General features: G+C 47.7%; 1 protein-coding gene across 10 annotated transcripts in view; it reads right to left on the bottom strand.

Moving 5' to 3' along the window:
* The window catches only part of WASF3 (WASP family member 3), a 135,228-nt gene extending 121,919 nt beyond the window's left edge, over positions 1–13,309 (bottom strand). For 4 of the 10 annotated variants that reach the window (XM_070049188.1, XM_070049191.1, XM_070049189.1 and 1 more), the window contains exon 1: positions 13,149–13,308. The gene's annotated coding sequence lies outside the window, so the exon portion shown is untranslated. Of the gene's footprint in view, positions 1–12,033; positions 12,563–13,148 lie in introns of those variants that run through there. The other 6 variants (XM_070049193.1, XM_017343455.3, XM_051850739.2 and 3 more) reach the window with 3 other exon arrangements.
* Between the last annotated feature and the right edge of the window lie 6,336 nt (positions 13,310–19,645).

Here is a 19,645-nt window from a genome sequence, read left to right as displayed (position 1 = left end):
GTGCCGACCTGAAGCCAGGAGCCAGGAGCTTCTTCCAGGTCTCCCACATGGGTACAGGGACCCAAGGACTTGGGCCATCTTTTACTGCTATCCCAGGCCATAGCAGAGAACTGGATCAGAAGTGGAGCAGCCAGGACTCGAACTGGCACCCATATGGGATGTTGGCGCTTCAGGCCAGGCACTAACCCACTGCACCACAGCGCCAGCCTATTCTTTTGATTTTAATACCCTATACAGAATCTTGTTTTTGTCCCCAAAAGCAGACAGCCAGGATGAATGTCCATGTGCATGTACCATTAAAAATGTGTATTCTGTATATATTTTGTTGAGTCAGGCAAGTTTTATTAACTGTTATTCAAATCTTCCACATCCTTACTAAATTTGGTTCTGTCAGTTGCAGAGATGGTGTTTAAAGAATTGCCCTCAGCCGGCACCGCGGCTCAATAGGCTAATCCTCCGCCTGTGGCGCCAGCACACTGGGTTCTAGTCCTGGTCGGGGCGTCGGATCCTGTCCCAGCTGCCCCTCTTCCAGTCCAGCTCTCTGCTGTGGCCCGGGAGTGCAGTGGAGGATGGCCCAAGTGCTTGGGCCCTGCACCCCATGGGAGACCAGGAGGAAAAGCACCTGGCTCCTGACTTCGGAGCAGCCCGGAGCACGCTGGCCGCATTGGCCATTGGAGAGTGAACCAACGGTAAAGGAAGACTTTTCTCCATGTCTTTCTCTCTTACTGTCCACTTTGCCTGTAAAGGAAGGAAGGAAGGAAGGAAGGAAGGAAGGAGGGAGGGAGGGAGGGAGGGAGGGAGGGAGGGAGGGAGGGAAGGAAGGAAGGAAAAAAAGAATCGCCCTCAGCCCCAGCACTGTGGTGCAATAGGTAAAGCCACCTGCAACAATGGCATCCTAGTTGCTCCAATTCTGATCCAGCTCTCTGCTAAGGCACCTGGGAAAGCAGCGGAAGATGGCCCACGTGCTTGGGACCCTGCACCCACACAGGAGACCCGGATGAAGCTCCCAGTTTCGGGAGCAGCCATTTGGGGAGTAAGCCAGCAGATGGAAGATCAATCTCTTTCTTCCTCTCTCTCCCTCTCCCTCGGTCTCTAACTCTGCCTTTCAAGAAAAATAATCCTTTAAAAAAAGAAACTCCTTCCATGAATGATTTTATTTCTTCTCCCTACTTCCTTTTACACCTAAATTACAGCCACTAGAACTCTTTCTGGATTATCTATTATCTATCTAGCCTATCACAGAGCATGGAAAGGTGAATGACCTCTACAACAATCAACACGGCAGCAGTTTTCAGCTAATTATTACCCAAAGTGTCTTAACACCTCCCATCTCAAAAATAAAATCATTTCTACAGACATCCTCCAAAATTTAATTGGGTCATACCCAGGAACGCCAGAGAACAGACCAATTTGTTGAATTTCTCAGAGGCACATTCTGCAACTAATTCATACTGCCAGGTGCATGGGGAAAACAGCCATCACTCCACAGACAAATAACTGAGACACTGCTATGGCAGGACCTGGCTCTGGTTCTTCAGCAAAGACGGCAAATCTCACCCTGCCCTCTGGAGCCTGTGGTACTGGATTCCACCAAGCCAAGACACTGCCTTAGAAGTGCTCACCCACAATACTCTAGACAGCAATTCTTGGCACAGTCCTGAGACCTAAAAGCTGTAGGCACCTGTGCTTTAGCAGAATGTCTGATGGTCTGGCTAACCACCTGTCCATGTGGTCACACAGTTCAAGGTGATTCTCGCATCCAAGGAGTCCTCGCAACAATCTCAGAGCTCAGGTATAGAATCAGAATCATGCTTTGTACCTCTAAGTTCTCAGCCAGGCATCACCTCCCAGTTTGGAACAGGCACCCCTCCCATGGGCACCTTTTGCTGTTCCACCTGTAGCAGCACATCAGAGAATCCCCCCCACACACTGTGATATCATCAGCCCCTTGAGGGCAGGCACTGATTCATCTCAGGAGCACAGAACCTAACACTGGCAGGCTCCTCCTCCTGTCTAGGAGTCTCCTCCACACAGCAGCCCCAGTATTCTTTTACAATGCAAATCAAATGGTAACATATTCGTGCTGAAAACCTGGCTAGTGCCTGGTGTCTCACTCAGAATAAAATCCCGAGGGCCACTGCAGTCTATGTGGCCCTACATGACCCAGCCCTTACTTCCTCTGTCCCCAAGTACTCACCTCACTCCCAAATCGCCCTCCCTGCTGCACTCAGCACTCAAGAGCCTTTGCTCTTGCTGTTCCTCTCCCCCTCCCCCAGATACGACTCCTTCCCAAAGGAGGTGCCTGGCTGGCTCACACCTTCACTCACTCACACCTTCTCCAAGGTGACTTCAAGGAGGCCTTCCCCAATCACTCAATCAAAAACTGCAGCAGGCTCTGGAGCAGGCATTTTGGCACAGCAGCTCAGCTGCCCACATCCCATATGGGAGTACACAGCTGCAGCCCCTGGCCCTGCGTCGTTCCTGTCACGCACATGGGAGTTCTTGGCTCCTGGCTTCAGCCTGGCTGAGCTTTGGATGTTGTAGGCATTTTAAAGGTGAACCAGAAGATGGACGATATCTATCTATATCTGTACATCTTTCAAATGAAAAGAGTTTTAAAAATATGTCAAGGTATGCTCTCCCTCTTGATTTTCTTTACAGCTATTGCTACTACATATATTTATATGTTGTCTGTTATCTTTCTCCTCCACTAGAATGCAGGCCTCTAAAGAAAAGGCAGAAAATTTGTCCTCCAAAACAGCGGTTGAGAATTCTTGCTGCAAAAGACCAGACAGCAAATGTCTAATACTCCGCAGGTTGAACAACGTCTGTTAGCACTTAGTGCTCCTCAGCTCTGCCTTGCAGCACTAACACAACCACAGACAATGTACAAATAAAGGGACAGGTCTGTGTTCTGATACAATTTTCTTTGCAAAATCAGGTGAGCAGCCAGGTGTGGTCCCCAGGCTGTAGCTGGCCGTCCTCTGCTCTAGAACAAGCATGGCATGGAGCAGACTGACTTAATTAGTCAACCATCTCTCTCAGTTTCTAGAGCCAACTGTAATGGATGACGGAAAATACTGGCACGCCAAGCCCATCAGACGAGTAACTTTAATCTTCTAGTACATCTTCCACCAAAAATCCCATCTGAGATCAATTCTACTCCTGAATGACTATGTTCACTCTTACCACTAGAACGTATACAAACCATGTTGATTTGGCCTTGGGTAGATACATCTTGAAGTTGCATCTTTACTTCATTTAAGGATTTTACAATAGTTTTTTTTTTTTTTTTTTTTTTTTGACAGGCAGAGTGGACAGTGAGAGAGAGAGACAGAGAGACAGGTCTTCCTTTGCCGTTGGTTCACCCTCCAATGGCTGCGGCTGGCGCACCACGCTGATCCCATGGCAGGAGCCAGGAGCCAGGTGCTTTTCCTGGTCTCCCATGGGGTGCAGGGCCCAAGCACCTGGGCCATCCTCCACTGCACTCCCTGGCCACAGCAGAGAGCTGGCCTGGAAGAGGGGCAACCGGGACAGAATCCGGCGCCCCGACCGGGACTAGAACCCGGTGTGCCGGCGCCGCAAGGCAGAGGATTAGCCTAGTGAGCCGCGGCGCCGGCCAATAGTCAGTCTTACAAAAACCACTGTTCTATGTGCCATAAGAATGCCACTGAGCATATCACCTACTACACCTTTCAATGTAAGCAATGCCAAGCCCCACATGTGAAATCAGGGAACACACTAAGGACGGGACATGGATGGTGAAACTACCACACAAAGGATGGTGCCCTTTCACTCTGGCCACCACGATGCTTAGCCAAGTTCCTGGTCAGCCTAGGGCAGCAACTGGCTATGCCAGCAACACCATGTCCCCTCTGCTCCAGAGGTTCCTCGCCATGTTACACTTTCCAGCCCAACGTACATGAGCTGAGGCCAGGTCTGTGCACAGCCAGCGATGAGAAATAACATGAGCTGGTCCACAGCACTTCCTATGGGGCTCTGCTCCTGTCCCACCTGCAGGCGGGACTAGCTCCCCAGTCCCTGGGGAGGCTGCAGCAGGGTGGGGAAGAAGGCCGATCATGGGAGCAGTCACACGGAAGTCCACTCAACCTGAGCGTCCACACGGGTGAACAGCACATGCTTCTGGTGCTGAGTCACTGAAACCCTGCACTTACGGAAGCAGTCAGCCCTCCTGTCAATAAGCATGGCTGCAGAGACCATGCCCTCACAGAAAGCACAGTCTTACTGTTTCCATGCCTGGTTCTCAGGTACTTTTTTGATTCTCCTTATTTACATTAGCTTATGAGTACTTCCTCTAAGCTAATTCACAACCTTATTAAATTGGAGACTAGAGACACAGAAAGCCTCTGCTGTTTATGTTCAGTGAAATGACAAGCTTCCTAGACAATGAAAATCTGGATATAAAGTACACATTCCATTTAAATAGAACTCTATTCTCTTCATAACTTGCATTTGTACACAAGTTCATCTAAGTTATGTCAGTATCCACAATGAGAAAGAATGCTGAGTAAATATTAAAATGCAGGTATCAAATGAAACCTGACGATTATTAGAAACCAAACAGTCTAAGAAATCAAGCCACAATTCCTAAACTGACTGGCAAGAGGGAGTAACCATGAACACAGCTTCATATAACACAGCTGTCTCAAACCCTTCTGTGCTTAATCCCTATATGAGGAATTCAAAAAATTCATAGAAAATGAATTAAGGGATAATTTTTATGCAAAAACATTTGAAATCCATGTATAGGTTTTCCATGACATGCATTTTACATGGACTTTTAAGATTTCTCAGGCAATTCTTTCAAATGAGGCCATGCAGTTTTGGAATTTCTCTAATTTGTTTCATTTTTTAAAGATTTATTTATTTGACGGACACAATTACAGGGAGAATGAATAAGAGACACAGAGAGAAAACTTCCATCCACTGGTTTACTCCCCAATGGCCCACAACAGCCAGGGCTGGGTCAGGCCGAAGCCAGGAGCTTCTTCCAGGTCTCCTACATGGGTGCTGGGGCCCAGTACATGGGCCATCTTCCACTGCTTTCCCAGGCAATTAGCAGGGAGCTGGATCAGAAGTGGAGCAGCTGGGACTTGAACCAGCATTCAGCATGTCAACATCTCAGGCAGCAGCTTCATTGTACACCACAGTACTGGCCCCAATGTGTTTTGTAAAGGGGCATTATTGAGGGAACTGGACATGTCAGAAATGGAAGTTTTCAATTAAGCTTATGTACCACAATGGACAAACAGTAGAGCCTCTATGAACATTTTAATTACAACTCAGGTAGGAGCTTCATTATCATTGATAAACATTGTAACCATTCTAAATTGCAATGCCAACTTTTGCAAAGGAGTAACATTTTAATAATCTTCCTCAATGGGAAATCTCAAGAACAATTCACATGTTAGTGAAGCCTTGGGAAACAATGTTGTTTGCACTGCATAATTAAAATCTGAAGACAGCTGACTAGGGGATTTGGCAGTTTCTGTGTATTTCTGGTTTTTAAACCAAAAAATCAGACCAAGTAATTATAAAATATATACAAAAAAGAAGACAGATATAATGTAAAATCAAGAACAGGTATATATTTTAAACTGTACAGGGTTGGTTATTTTTATAAAAATGTGTTTTTCTACTTATGAGAAATGGACATGTGCCCACCATTGGAAAATTACAATCTTCCTCCCAAAAGTAAGATGTTGCTTCTGAAGAAACGGACACTCAGCCCCTTCTCCTCATTGTGAGCTGGCCACCAGCACCTCAAAGAATGAGCACGTGAGCACATACTTCTCCCTCTCTCTCTCTCTCCCCGTGTCATCTTTCTGGTTAATACCATCCCCCCAGGTGGACTAGAGTCTCTTCCATGCTCTAAAAGGAGCAACTCAGATCCACAAGCCCCTCCATAAACAACTTCCATACTTAGGAGAGAACAGCATCACAAAGTCAGCGCTGAGCATTAACTGGTCCAGGTGAGAGCCTAGGACAGACCTGGTAACAGAACAGGCTAAAACACAAAGGCAGCCCTATCATTTCCATATTGTGAGAAGCCAAAAAATAAGTGTGATAGTAGGGCAACATTAAATTAAATTACAGACCAAATGTGACACTGCCATGACACTGTCCTGGTTATTAGATCCCCACGAACCACGGTTCACAACAATTTTGGTCAACATAAAAATATTTGTTGAGGGACCGGTGATGTGGAGTAGCAGGTAAAGCTGCCACCTGCAGCACCAGCATCCAATATGGGCGCCAGTTCAAGTCCCAGCTCCCTGCTAATGTGCCTGAGAAACCAGCAGAGGATGGCCCAAGTGTTTGGGTCCCTGCACCCACGTGGGAGACCCGGAAGAAGGTCCTGGCTCCTGGTTTTGGATTGGCCCAGCTCTGGCCCTTGCAGCCATTTAAGGAGTGAACCAGTGGATGGAAGATTCTCTATCTTTCAAATAAATAAAAAAAAATTGTTGAGTGGGAATATGCACTTCACCCATTTACCTGACAAAATGCAGTCACACAATGCTAGTCCACAGTCAATGACGTCTATACTTTTGAATTGCAATATAATTCCACTGAGCTCTTTGTGTGCACAAAATGAGGGGAAGCTTCAAAATAAACCAAAACGGAACTGCTGCAGCATGGTCATAAAAATCATCAGCATGGACTGGGGTAACTTTTAAAAATCCAATACAGTTCTGCATTGCTAGAAAACAGAAATCCTCAAAGACAACAGATCCCAAAGGCCATGAGAAGATAGCCAATGGGAGAAGGCAGTGAGCACTATCAGTGGGGACTCAGGTGAGAACAGAAACAGGAACCTGGACACCAAGGCCAAAAAGGTTATCTGACAGGCAGGATGCACACATCCACCAAGCGCTAATGCAGTCCGAGCCACCGCACCCCCTGGTTCCTGCCCACAATGGGCTGGTTCAGCAGGGGGTAAGATGGCTTATTCTATTCTACCTCACATAAACGTGAGCAGGCAGGAGCTTGTTCATGTCAAACGTTTTGTCACCAGTAACTAAAACAGGGTCTGACACTTTGCAGACATTCACACATGGATGGATGGATGGATGGATGGATGGAAGGAAGGAAGGAAGGAAGGAGGAAAACAAACAGCCAAAAGATTCAGGAATACATAACACATATTTTTGAAGATATCTTGAGCTCAACTTCAAGACCACTGCTCCAAAATGTCAGGAGTACACAGCTGAGAAATGATCCCAGATGCTGTGCTGAGAGCCAAGTCTAGGGGTTCTAGCAGTGGACCAAAGAGAGGAGGAAAACACCCTGGCATGTTTGGACCATTTAAAATTTGAAAAAGAGGAGGGAAGAAAAGAGTCCACAGACGAAAAGAGCTAACCTCCAAGAGAACAAACAGGCACCCATCCAGGGAAAGAGAAAAGAGAGAACAAAGCTGGCACCTAAGGTTTCAGAATGAAACCCGAGTAAGGAAAAATTATTCTATTCTCAGGACATCTAAGACAGGAGTCTAGCTCTGACACAAAACAAAGAAACAAAGCTGGCCTTGAGATAAGTGGCCGAGAAAGCTCTGACAGGAGACACTGTTCCCTTAGGTTGGGAGGACAGCACAGCTGAGGAGGGGACAGGCAGTGACCAGGACAATACAGCCTCAGGAGGCACCCACTACTCAGGGAAAGGGTAGGCTGTGCCGAGAGGAGCCCACCCAGAAAAGGACCAACCAGTCCCAGAAAAAGCATATGTTCTTAATAAACATTTAAGCAAGAAGGGAAAGTCACTGCTAAAACAAACAAACAAACAAACCCCACCCTGCTCCAGTTAACTTCATGGCCTGCTGTCCTCTCGGTCATCAGGGTTGAGCACTACCTCCCCTAGCCAGCTTCTGGCCCGCAGCAATGAGTCTCCCTGAGACTCCTCTCACAGATACGGCTCATTCTAGCCTAGGGCTAAATCCAACAGAACCTTTTAAATCACTGTCTAGCTGGACCTCTCTGCCATACCCTCTCCCTTGGTTCTTTACTAACACTTACACATGCGCAAATCTCTCTATCCAAAAAAATAAAAAGGAAGAAGCACAAAACTCCAACAGGTTGGGGCTGGCATCCCATATGGGTGCTAGTTCATGTCCCAGCTGCTCCACTTTCCATCCAGCTCCCTGCTAATGGCCTGGGAAAAGCAGCAGCAGATGGCCCAAGTGTTTGGGCCCCTGCCACCCATGTGGAAAACACAGATGGAGTTCCTGGCTCCTGGCTTCAGCCTGGCCCAACTCCAACCATTGCAGCCATCTGGAGAGTGAACCAGCGGAAGGACGATCTCTACCCACCCACCACTCCCATCCTGCTGCCCTCCTCCATAACTTTGACTTTGAAATAGATAACCTTTAAAAAAAAATCCAACAGACTCCCCTTTCATCCACTCTCCCATAACCACCACCATCAAACTTGTTGGCACTGTTATCCACTCACCCTGGAGTTCTATTTCCTGATGTCCACTCTCTATTAAACCCTGACACAGAGTGGTCCTGCCACTGCCAGCCTCCACACTGCTAACCTCTCCTGACCGCCAAGCTCTCCCTCTTCGCTGAGATTCTCTTGGACACCATAACCTCCAGTCTAATCCATCTCATTGTAGGAGCTTACCTTCTTGCCTACATTTCAAACACAAGAGTTCCTTGGATTTCATTCTGTTCTGCTGCTTTTGCTACTCTACACATGCTCCTTGAATCACCCCATCGACTCCAGCAGCCTCATTAACAAACATGCAGGCAAAGGCGGAGGTTCCAACCGTTGCTCTGTTCCTAGCACCCTATTGAGCACTGCGTAATTTCTCAAACCATGGAGTCAGGCTGGGCACCACCTCTCTCATTTCCATCCCACACTGATTTTCATATGGTGCAGCAACTACCAAAAACACGTCTTAACAAAGGTGGCACCATAGAAAAGAATGGTGCATTTGTCAGCTCTCTGTTACTATGACAAAATACCAAAGACAAGCTACTTACAAAGGAAAGAGGGGTTTGTCTAGCTTGGTTTTGGAGGTTCAAGTCCAAGATCAGGCAGCTCCAACAGTATGGTATCTGATGAGGGCAGTGCTCCAGCAGGTGCAGAACAAGGATCATATGGCCAGCCAGGAAGTAGGCTTTTATGACCCACCTTCTCAGAACACCCCTAATGACCCCATACTAGCCCCACCTCCTAAAAACCGTAACTGGGTAAAGTTTCCACCCTCTTAGTGCCACTAGCTTATGATTTTGGGGTTTCCACCATCTGCGTGAAGTCAGGAGCCAAATGCTGTTCAAATCATAGCAAATGCAGTTCAATCTAGGGTAAAATGTAGCTCCAACAGGATGCAAAAGACATGAAGTAATGCTATTTGCTCAACAAGTTAGATGTCCCCCCAGTCTCCCTCTGAGCTAATAGTGACACCTTTGTTGGCTGTTGGAGAATTCTCAAACTGTCTGGGACACTGTAAGGCAGCCAAGAACTCTCACATTTGTACCTTCAGTCCAGATACCTCCTGATATCCAGATCACCAACACAGCTGACCAAACACCTAAAACGTACCCTGGCCAAGGGTAACCCAGCCTTTCCCGCACACCCACACTGCTGCCCCTATCCAGGAGGACAGCATCATCCAGCCAGCCAGCCAGAAGCAGGTATAGCCCTCATTGACTAACTTCCCTGCCTCTGACACACACATCCTCAAACTGCCCTCCTTAGAGCCTTCGGTCCTCTCATCTACGCTCCAAAGGACAACCATACCATGTTCCTGTCCCTCTTTTGCTCAGAATTCTTCAACCATTTCCTCTTGCCCCAGACAACTACACACAACAGGAATCCCAAGACTCTCGTGGCACAGATCCTAGCAACACCCCTGTCTCACTTCTTGCCACTTCCCTCCCTTGTCCTCCACCGCTCTGCCCCAATAAACTCCTGTTGTTTGTTTCCAGTTGCTCCAATGTACCCTCTCTCTTCAACCCAGGCTCTGATCCACACCCTCTCATGTACCTCCTTTGGGAGACTCCTGTAGTCCCTCTGAATAGTCCCTAAGCTTGAGTTCTGATTCTCCTCCCAGCTCCTACAGCTGGCCCCTTTCTGAGCCCCTATCATACACAGCCTGCATTGTAACCCATGGTTAAAACTGTATGAGGTCAAGACTGAACAGCAAGCTTACTGGGGGCTGAAAGAGGTATCTGTCCTGTTTATCACTGAATCCTCAGCCCATAGTATAAATCCTAAAGTGTACTGAGTGATTAAAACAGGGAACGAACAGATCAGGTCACGCATCCGAGGCTGCCATGCCCACACTGCTCACTCTCAACACAGCACTCATCACACTGCACCGTTTCTCTCCATAGGTTAGGAACATCTTGAAAGCTCTACTCTCTTATGTCTGCCACCTCTGTGATGAAAACAGTGCCTGGTACTTACTAGGCATTCGATACATGGTTTTTAAATGTCAAAGATTATTGAGAAAAAGACTCTGGAAGGAAACATCCCACACTAGTAACTGATTACCACAAAAGAACGAACTGAGATAAGGGCAGCCATAGGAGATTACAGAGTTTCCCTCCAACATCTCCATACTGACATGAGATTCACTGTACAATGTGCAGTATTTTTTACTGGCATAAAATACTCCTGAATTACCAGTGTAAAAATTAAGTCACATGTAAAGAACCAGCCCTGAAGAAGCATTTGGTGATAAGAAGCATTTGGTTCAAAACGCCTGCCACTAAAGCAAACTCCCACCACCACCACCACCACCACCACCACCACCCCCAAAATCCTGACTTTAAGGCAGGCTATTGGGGCCAGCGCTGTAGAGCAGTCTCTGCCTGGAGCATTGCCGAAGTCCCTGTTGCTCCACTTCCTTTCCAGCTCCCAGCTAATGGACTTGGGAAAGCAGCAGAAGATGGCCCAAGTGCTTGAGCCTCTGAACCCATGTGGGAGATCCAAAGGAAGCTCCTGCCTTTGGCCTGGCCCAGCCCCAGCCACTGCAACCATCTGGGGAGTGAACCAGTGGATGGAAGACCTCTCTCCCTGTCTCTCTCTCCCTGATACCTTTCCAACAAATAAAATAAATCAAAGAAAAAAAAAAAAAAGGCAGAGTACTAAAGGGCGGAACAGTTTAACAATTTAAGGTCTGTACTGGAATACAGAGCAACCCCAGTGATGAGCACAACCTGTGAGTAGTCTAACAGGGAAGTTCTTGGAACTCTAGAAAGGACTACTAGCACTGGTCCCCTGGAACAGGCAATTCTAATAGTTGTAATAGTCTTGTGAATACCAAAACATTCACAAGAAAGGTGACCCGCCACACGCAAACTCCTGTGGGACCTGCAAGGTCCTAGCAGATCTACGAAGACACCCTGGCAACACACAGGGGGCTAGATGTGGGCACAAGCACTCAGCAGCCTGTGTTCAAAGTCATGTAGCATCACTGACTCTTGGTTCAGAAACTTAAAGCAAACAGATAATGTTCTATAGCAACTTGACCTCAGCAGCTAGAAGCTCAAGGACCATTTTTATATAGAGATAGTTCTAGAACTAGCTGCTTTTCCCTGTTCCAAGTAGAAGCAAATACGGCTAGATGATGACTACATAAAGCCGACCAAACTTTCCAACCAAGTGAGCTTTAAGCACCTGAAGACACACCTGTCATGAGCAGCAGTGCAATGCAACGGTCTTTTAAACCGAGGAAAGAGGAGCACCTCGATGTTGTCAGAACCCGGGAGAAGGCTGCAGAGAGCACTCAAGGAGAACTGCCTTTGAGAAAGGTCAACCCCAGCTCTCTTTTGTTTAACCTCTCCAGTGGATAAAAAGAACCAGCTGTGAAGAATCACTGCATTGTTTCGCTGCTACAAAGGGAAAGTTTGGTAAAGCAGAAACAAAAAGACACAGCCAACGCGACACGGAATTTGCCCCGGAGGCGTGAAAAAAAAAAAAGTCCACTGGAACACTTAGGACATAAGAGTCGCAGACATTTGAACAGTTTTAGGACAAACCAAACTTTTAAAATGCGAAACCTTACAAATGGCTAGCTTCCCTCTCCCCTTGACAAAAATGCGGATTCCGGTTCCTCCGAGTCAAAATGGCATGCCCCGCGTCGCATCTGATTTGCTGCAGAGCTTCAGTGCAAAAACTAGCCTTTTTGCATTTTCAGCTCTGAAAACTCCAAAACGTCTGCTGAAAGTAAACCGCCAGATTAAAAATTAATCCCCGAATGAGCAAGGATTCCTATTCCGCCCAACAGCAGCCTATTCATCCCTAAGCCCTTCGCATAGTTTAATAATTAAGAACTCAGCTCGCCACCAGGGGAACTATCCCTTGCAGAGAGGCCAGGCCGCCAAGAAATCGCCACTGCCCCCCAAGTATCGAAGACCGAGAGGAGGCATTTTGCCCTGGCGGAAGCTCGGGCGCCGCGGCCCCCGCCCAAGCGCAGGGGAAGCCTCCGGGGACGGTCCACCCAAGGCGGAGCGGCTCCGGGGAGCCGGCTAGCCCGACCTCGCTCCCCTCGAGGAGCCGAGCCTGACCGCTGAGGCCCGAGCCGCGCGGCCCCGCAGCCCTGGGCTAAGGGGCCGCACTCGCCACGCACGCGAGCATCAGGAGGGCGCAGCCGATGCGGCCGAGGGCCCGACCCCAGTGGGCGGCCCGCACGTAGAGAGGGGACTAGATGCAGCCGAGGCGGGGGCGCGCGGGGCGGGGAAGGATGTGCAGGTCCCCGGTGCGGGGTGGCCGGGGGCGTCGCGCATGGGGCGCGAGCGGAGGCCCGGGCGCCACCTGCGACCGGCCGCCCCGCGTCCGGGGAGCGCGCCCCGGACAGCGCGGGGGCCAAAGGGCCGGGGACGGCGCGGGAGAGAAAGGCTGCCGGGCCGCGACGGCGGGAAGCCAACGGCAGGCGCGGGAGCCGGACAGTAGGATGCTGCCGGGCTGCGGGACCAGGCGCGGGCAGCGCCGCGGCCCGCAGTGGGCCCCGCAGCCCGGCCGGAGCGCGCGTGGCGCGATGCAGCAACTTCACTTGGCCGCGGGGCCTCCGGGGGCCCCGGCTGCGCGCCCACCCCCTCCCCCGGCGGCCACCCGAGCCGGAGCCCAGCAGGGAAGGGCACCCTGGACCAGGGAACCGGGCCGGCCGAAGCCCGCACTCACCGCTCCGCGGTCCCGCCGCCGGCGCCGGGACTGCGTTCCGAGCTCCATGGTCCCGCCGTACCGCGGCCGCTCGGCGCCCCCTCCCGCACCACACCGCACGCAGCGGCGCGAGCGACGCCGCCTCCGGCCGGACCACGGCCGCGGCCACGCCCCCTCCCGGCAGGGGGCCCGGCCGGAGCCGGAGGGAGGCTCAGCGCCGGCTCCACCAACCAGGGCCCACTCACAGGGCCGCTTCACCAGGATTGGCGAGCGCCTCGGCCAATGGGGCGCCGGCAGGAGCGCGGAGCGTCGGCGCCGAGGGGCGGGGGATTGCGGAGGAGGTGGCTCTCGCCCTTGGTCCTCTACCCCTGCTCAGGAGGTCTCCGGCTAGAGTCCTTTTCGCGGTGGAGAGATGGGGATGCTTCGAGCAGAGTTTAAGAAGGGGGCCCTTTGAGCTTCCACCTCTACTCCCATGTTACCTGGGATTCGCGTGGACCTGGAAGTAGGGGGTCTGTGTACCTGTGTGTGTTGTCACACGTCCTGCAGGCTTGATGGTTGTGGCCGCCTGCTCCGTTTCATGACACGCTCAGGTCCGCTAACATTCTGCCTCCAAAATTCCCCATCTTCTCCCTCCACAGATTCTTTTTCCTTTCCTATTCAGCCTCTCTCCCTGAATGGGGACATCCACAACACCTATTGAACGGGGGAGGTCCCTGAAGCTACCGACCTAAGCCCCGTGAAGGTGCAACCTAACCAAGTGGTACCCCAGGGTTAGGAGGAGGGCTGGTAAATAAACTTCAGAACAAGAAAAGAAGGAAGCAGGGGGAAGAAAAGGGGAACATGTTCTCCCAGGTCCTGAAGAGGTTTAAAAATATCAAATGGACATATTACCTTTATTTTACTTGCCTTTATTCTTTCTGATTTAAACATAACATCACTAAATTGAAAAACCTGGGGAAGGAAACTAAGTCCCAATAGAGTCCTAGAACACTAAGTCAGGTTGCTGTGATAATTATCTGTTCCAGCTAGTAACGCTAAAACAGGGGAAAAGGAGTTGGAAACAATTGTAGCAAAATTTGCAGAAAATTTGTTCAGTAGAACATTCATGCAGCCCTCATCATATAATGTCTAAATCTATTAATCTGTTACTTTCAAAGGAAATAGTTTAAAAGCTGTCTTTTAAGATGTCCTATACTCAGTTTCCGTATTGTACCAAAATGAAATATACCAATCGTTGATAAGGTAAACAGGATGTAATGGGTGATTACAATCTTTGGTGTTTGGAATAAAGATACTGAAGTGCAGCATTTCTGCTGACTTCAAAGCTGAACTGACATTCAAATTAAAATGGCTCTCCTTATTTCATCTTCACTTACCCAGAGGAATAGCTTCCATGTCTATATTTAGGTCATTGATTTAGAGCTCAAAACATATGAAGGCAGGATTCCCAGGGTGTGTTTTCAGGGCTGCGAATCACAATTCCCTGGCTCCTTACCTCTTCAGTAACCTCGTCTGAACGGTGCCTCACTCAGTTTGCACCGCTATTAGCCCTTAGTAACCTGGTCCTGGTTCAGGCTTGTGTCGCGTAGATCAATGCTCTCCCTCCAATCAGATCATCAGTTCCAGAGGATGAGGACCTTCTTTTATATTCCTTTCCTCCCTGCCCCTGCCCCACCAAAATGCCTAGCTCAGTGCTGCACAGATGCGAATTACAACTCTACCCTTAGTTTCGTCCCCATAATATAAAGAAATCATTTAAAATATACAAGGAGTGCTCATAAAGTCCATGGGAAACAAGTATTGTGGGGGAAAAACTATGCATGAATTTCCTTTTATGCATCAAAATAAACAAGTTTTGATTCCGTTTTCTACAAAATTTTTGAAGTCCCCTCACAGTACTTTTGCAAAACTGTTCTTTACAAACTGTTCTTGAAAACTGTTCTTTAAAAATTGTTCAGAGAAGTTTAGCTGCGGGGCTTGCACCTGCCACTAATAGATGCCTCACCCTGAAGAAGTGCTTACAGCTGTTGCTGAATCAAGGCGTGAATTGGTTGCCTAGCACAGAAACTTGACTAACGTGCTTACCAAATAGGGGCACTTCTTAACCACAGAAGTTTGGAGAGCAGGCTTGTGCAGCATCACCACAGCGTCCCCACAGTATCATGCATCTCTGGCTCCTTCCAGCCCTGAGCTCTGCCATCCTTGGTACACTGGCTTTTGTCTTCATCCTTACAAGATGGCTGCTCCCTTCTGGGCATTGATCACATCACTCTCTGGAAAGAGACGAAAGATCAAAGAGGTACATGCCAATTGGGTCCACTCTCTTTAGCAATCTTTATAGGAAAACACCTGCCAGCACCTTCTGTTTGCTTCTTATTGGCCATACCTGTATCATGTGAGCATCCTTACCTGCAAAGGAGTCTGAAATGCTAAGAATTTTAAACTGAGAACTTGTCTGAAACAAATAAAAAGTCATGGTTCTGTTAGTAAGGGACAAGGGAAATGCAGAAGCTGGATATGATAGTAGCAGTACCTATCATAGATGTCAAATAAATGAATTCATGATTTAGCCATCACTATTTATTCATGAGCAGACCCACTTCTTAAAAGACAGCTACTGAAATCTCAATAAGAAAATAACTCAGCTTTAAAATGAGCAGAAGATCCGAGCAGATGAACAAAGCAGGGATGGTGATATTACAGATGGCCAACAGGCATATGTTCAACAACATATGTCATTAGGGAATTACAAATTAAAACAACAGTGAAATACCATGGCATCCCCTGAATGGCCAAAATTTTTAAAGCTAACAAAAACCCTAATAGCACCAAATACTAGCAAGGGTGTGGAGTAACAGGAATACTCATTCATTGTTGGTGGGAATGCAAAATATTACAACCTCTCTGGAAGACAGTTGCCAGTTTTACACAAACCTAAGCATGGTTTTACCATAAATCTAGCAATCATATTCATTAATATTTATCCAGTTGATTTGAAAACTTATATCCACATGAAGACATGTGCCTGAATTTTGTACATAATGAACAAACACTGGAAGGCTCATATGTCTTTCAGGAGAATGGATAAACTATCGTATTCCAGAAAATGGAATTTAACTCAGCAATGAAAAGAAATAAGCTATCAAGCCACAAAAAAGTCTTGGAGGAACCTTAAAGCATACCGCTAAATGAGAGAAGCCAATCTGAAAAGGCTATATACTGTGCAGTTCCAAATACATGACATTCTGGAAGATAAAACAACTGTGGAGACAATAGAAAGGCCAGTGGTTGCTAGGGGTCAGAGGAAGGAAGGGGAGAGAGGGATGAATAGGTGGGGCACGGGACTTTTAGGACAGTGCACTTACTGTGTAGGCTACTACTTGCTATGCCACTCTGTATATAATAATGGGGCATAGACATCACACTTGTGAAAACCCATAGAATTTACAACACAAAGAATGGATCCTAATGTCAACTGTGGGCTTTAGTTCATAGAAATGCATCAATATTGGTTTATTATTTGGCACAAAAATATCCCACTAATGCAAGACATTAACAGTAGAGGAAATGGGGCCAGTGCTGTGGTGTGGCAGGTAAAGCCACCGCCTGCAGTGCTGGTATCCCATGTGGGCACCAGTTCGTGTCCCAGCTGCTCCTCTCCCAATCCAGCTCCCTGCTGATGGCCTGGAAAAGCAGTGGAAGATGGCCCAAGTGCTTGGGCCCCTGCACCTGCATGGGAGACTGGGAAGAAGTACCTGGCTCTTGACTTTGGATTGGCTCAGCTCCAGCTGTTGTGACCATTTGGGGAGTGAACCAGTGGATGGAAGACCTTTCTCTCTGTCTCTCCCTCTCTGTCTGTAACTCTACTTCTCACATAAGTAAATAAATCTTTTTTTCTGTTTGTTTTTTTTTTAATTTATTTATTTGACAGGTAGAGTTATAGAAAGAGAGAGAGAGAGAGAGAGAGAGAGAGAAAGGTTTTCCTTCCATTGGTTCACTCCCCAAATGGCCGCTATGGCCGGCACCGCGCCGATCTGAAGCCAGGAGCCAGGTGCTTCTCCTGGTCTCCCATGAGGGTGCAGGGGCCCAAGCACTTGGGCCATCCTCCACTGCCCTCCCAGGCCACAGCAGAGAGCTGGACTGGAAGAGGAGCAACCAGGACTAAAACCGGCACCCATATGGGATGCCAGCACCACAGGCAGAGGATTAACCAAGTGAGCCACAGTGCTGGCCCTAAATAAATCTTTTTTAAAAAATAGAACAAATGGGGTGGGAGGTGGGAACTCTGTGTTCTGTGTTGCTCAATTGTTCGATACATCTAAAACTATGGAAAAATAAGGTCTGTTAATTATTTACAAAGAAACAAGCCAAGAGGAGCCATTGTTGGCTTTAGCAAGGAGAATTAATTTTCCTTTATTTTTTTCTTTGCTTTAGGTATATACCTTTATTGTAGTCACAAATTCCATAATGTTCAACTGTTGAGAAAACTTAAAAAGTTCTTCATCACTTTTTTTCTAATTTTCTGCAAATTTCCCCCTTTTTATATTGAAAATGTTCAACTGTGAAGAAAAATTGAAGAAGTGATACAATGGGTACCCAAATACCTTTTACCAGATTCACCATTGTCTACATACTAGCACACTTGCTTCACCCCAGCTTGCACTCGCTTGCACGCTTTCTCTGTCTGTCATGTTTTTCTTCTTTTAAAAATGTACTTATCTGTCCGCCTAGCGGCGCCGGCACACCGGGTTCTAGTCCCGGTCGGGGCGCCGGATTCTGTCCCGGTTGCCCCTCTTCCAGGCCAGCCCTCTGCTGTGGCCAGGGAGTGCAGTGGAGGATGGCCCAGGTGCTTGGGCCCTGCACCCCATGGGAGACCAGGAAAAGCACCTGGCTCCTGGCTCCTGCCATCGGATCACGCGCTGCGCCGGCCGCAGCGCGCCGGCCGCGGCGGCCATTGGAGGGTGAACCAACGGCAAAGGAAGACCTTTCTCTCTGTCTCTCTCTCTCACTGTCCACTCTGCCTGTCAAAAAAAAAAAAAAATGTACTTATCTGAAAAAGACAGGGAGTGAGAAATCTCCCATCCACTGGTTTCCTCCCCAAATGCCTGCAACAGCCAGTTTTGGTCTGGGCCAACACCAGGAGCCAGGAACTCAATCCAGTTCTCCTCCTGGGTGTCAGGAGCTCAGTTATTTGAACCATCACCTTTGTCTCCCAGGCTGTAAACTAGCAGGAAGCAAGAGGCGGATATTAAACCCAGGCACTGTAATATGTGAAGGATGCCTCCTAATCAGCAGGACAAATGCCTGACCCCTGATTTTTTTTAATCCAACTACTTGAAGGCAAATGACATCAAGATTCATTTTATGCTTAACACTGCCGCATATATCTCAGAGTAAAAGCGCCTTGATTCTTCAAATACCATGAAAAGCCATACAAAACTTATAAACTGGGATCGTGGAGATGAGGAGCCTGTCACACGCTACTCCAGACATCATCACTCCCACCCACCCTCCTCTGTTCTGTCTGTAAATACTTGACTAACCTGAAGCGTTTTCAGCCCCATGAATTGGTATCACACCAAAGTAGCAAAATTAAATTTGGGAGTAGGAGCAGGGGCATTAGGGCATTGTGCTAAAGGGAGTTCTGGTTCTGTGCAATCGCACGTGTGTAGCTCATGGTACAGCCAGGCTCGCGCCCACCCGTGAGCGTGATGCAGCCGCAGGGCATTACGTGACAACTGAACAGCTCAGAAGCGGACTCCTGATAAGCTTTTCACGAATACATTTCTAAAGCCACTTGAAATGTGCCACCTTTGTCCTTCGCCTGGTCAGAATCTTGGAGGAAATTCCAAAGGTGAAACGTAGGCAGAGGGTGTCATCTTTACTTGAATCTGACAGTGATGACACAGTGACTTTTTCAAGACACTTTATAAATTAGAAATGTGTTTAGTGATTTGCGTATGTTCCCTTTTGTCATTATAAACTCTTTAGTGGAAAAACAATTGTCATTCTTTTTACTTAATAACGTGTCATCTCACATAAAAATTACAAACTGTTTTGCATTAGGAACTCAGTTCAGACTCAACGTTGGGGAAGCTGAAGAACAAAGAGTGGTTACTAATTAAAAGAATATAATTAGAATATGTAAGAAATCAAATTACAAAGCATAATAATTGTCATCATTTTTGACATGTTCATTTGTACTTGCTCTCAGAACGAAGTGAAATAATGACTACAAATGCCTCAGTTCTCAGGAATTAATTTAGCTCCATACATAAGTCTTTATAAACACACTTCACTTACTCTGGTTTTCTTCCGAAGGTTACTGTCTATTTTTATCTTGACGGTGGAGTACATGCATGCATATACAAGAGCCTTCTAAAAGTTCATAGAAAATAGAATTTAAAAGTTCATTTTGATGTTAAAAAAAGTTGAAGTCTATGCAAATAAGAGGTCTTCAAAAAATTAATAGAAGATGCATATTAGAAAAAACTATGCATAGTTTTTAAATTTTTACA

Source organism: Oryctolagus cuniculus, chromosome 9 (assembly GCF_964237555.1).
Source record: "Oryctolagus cuniculus chromosome 9, mOryCun1.1, whole genome shotgun sequence".
In the NCBI taxonomy this organism is placed as follows: Eukaryota; Metazoa; Chordata; class Mammalia; order Lagomorpha; family Leporidae; genus Oryctolagus; species Oryctolagus cuniculus.
Note: the sequence above shows the minus strand (reverse complement) of the source record. Positions and strands in the feature narration are given on the sequence as shown.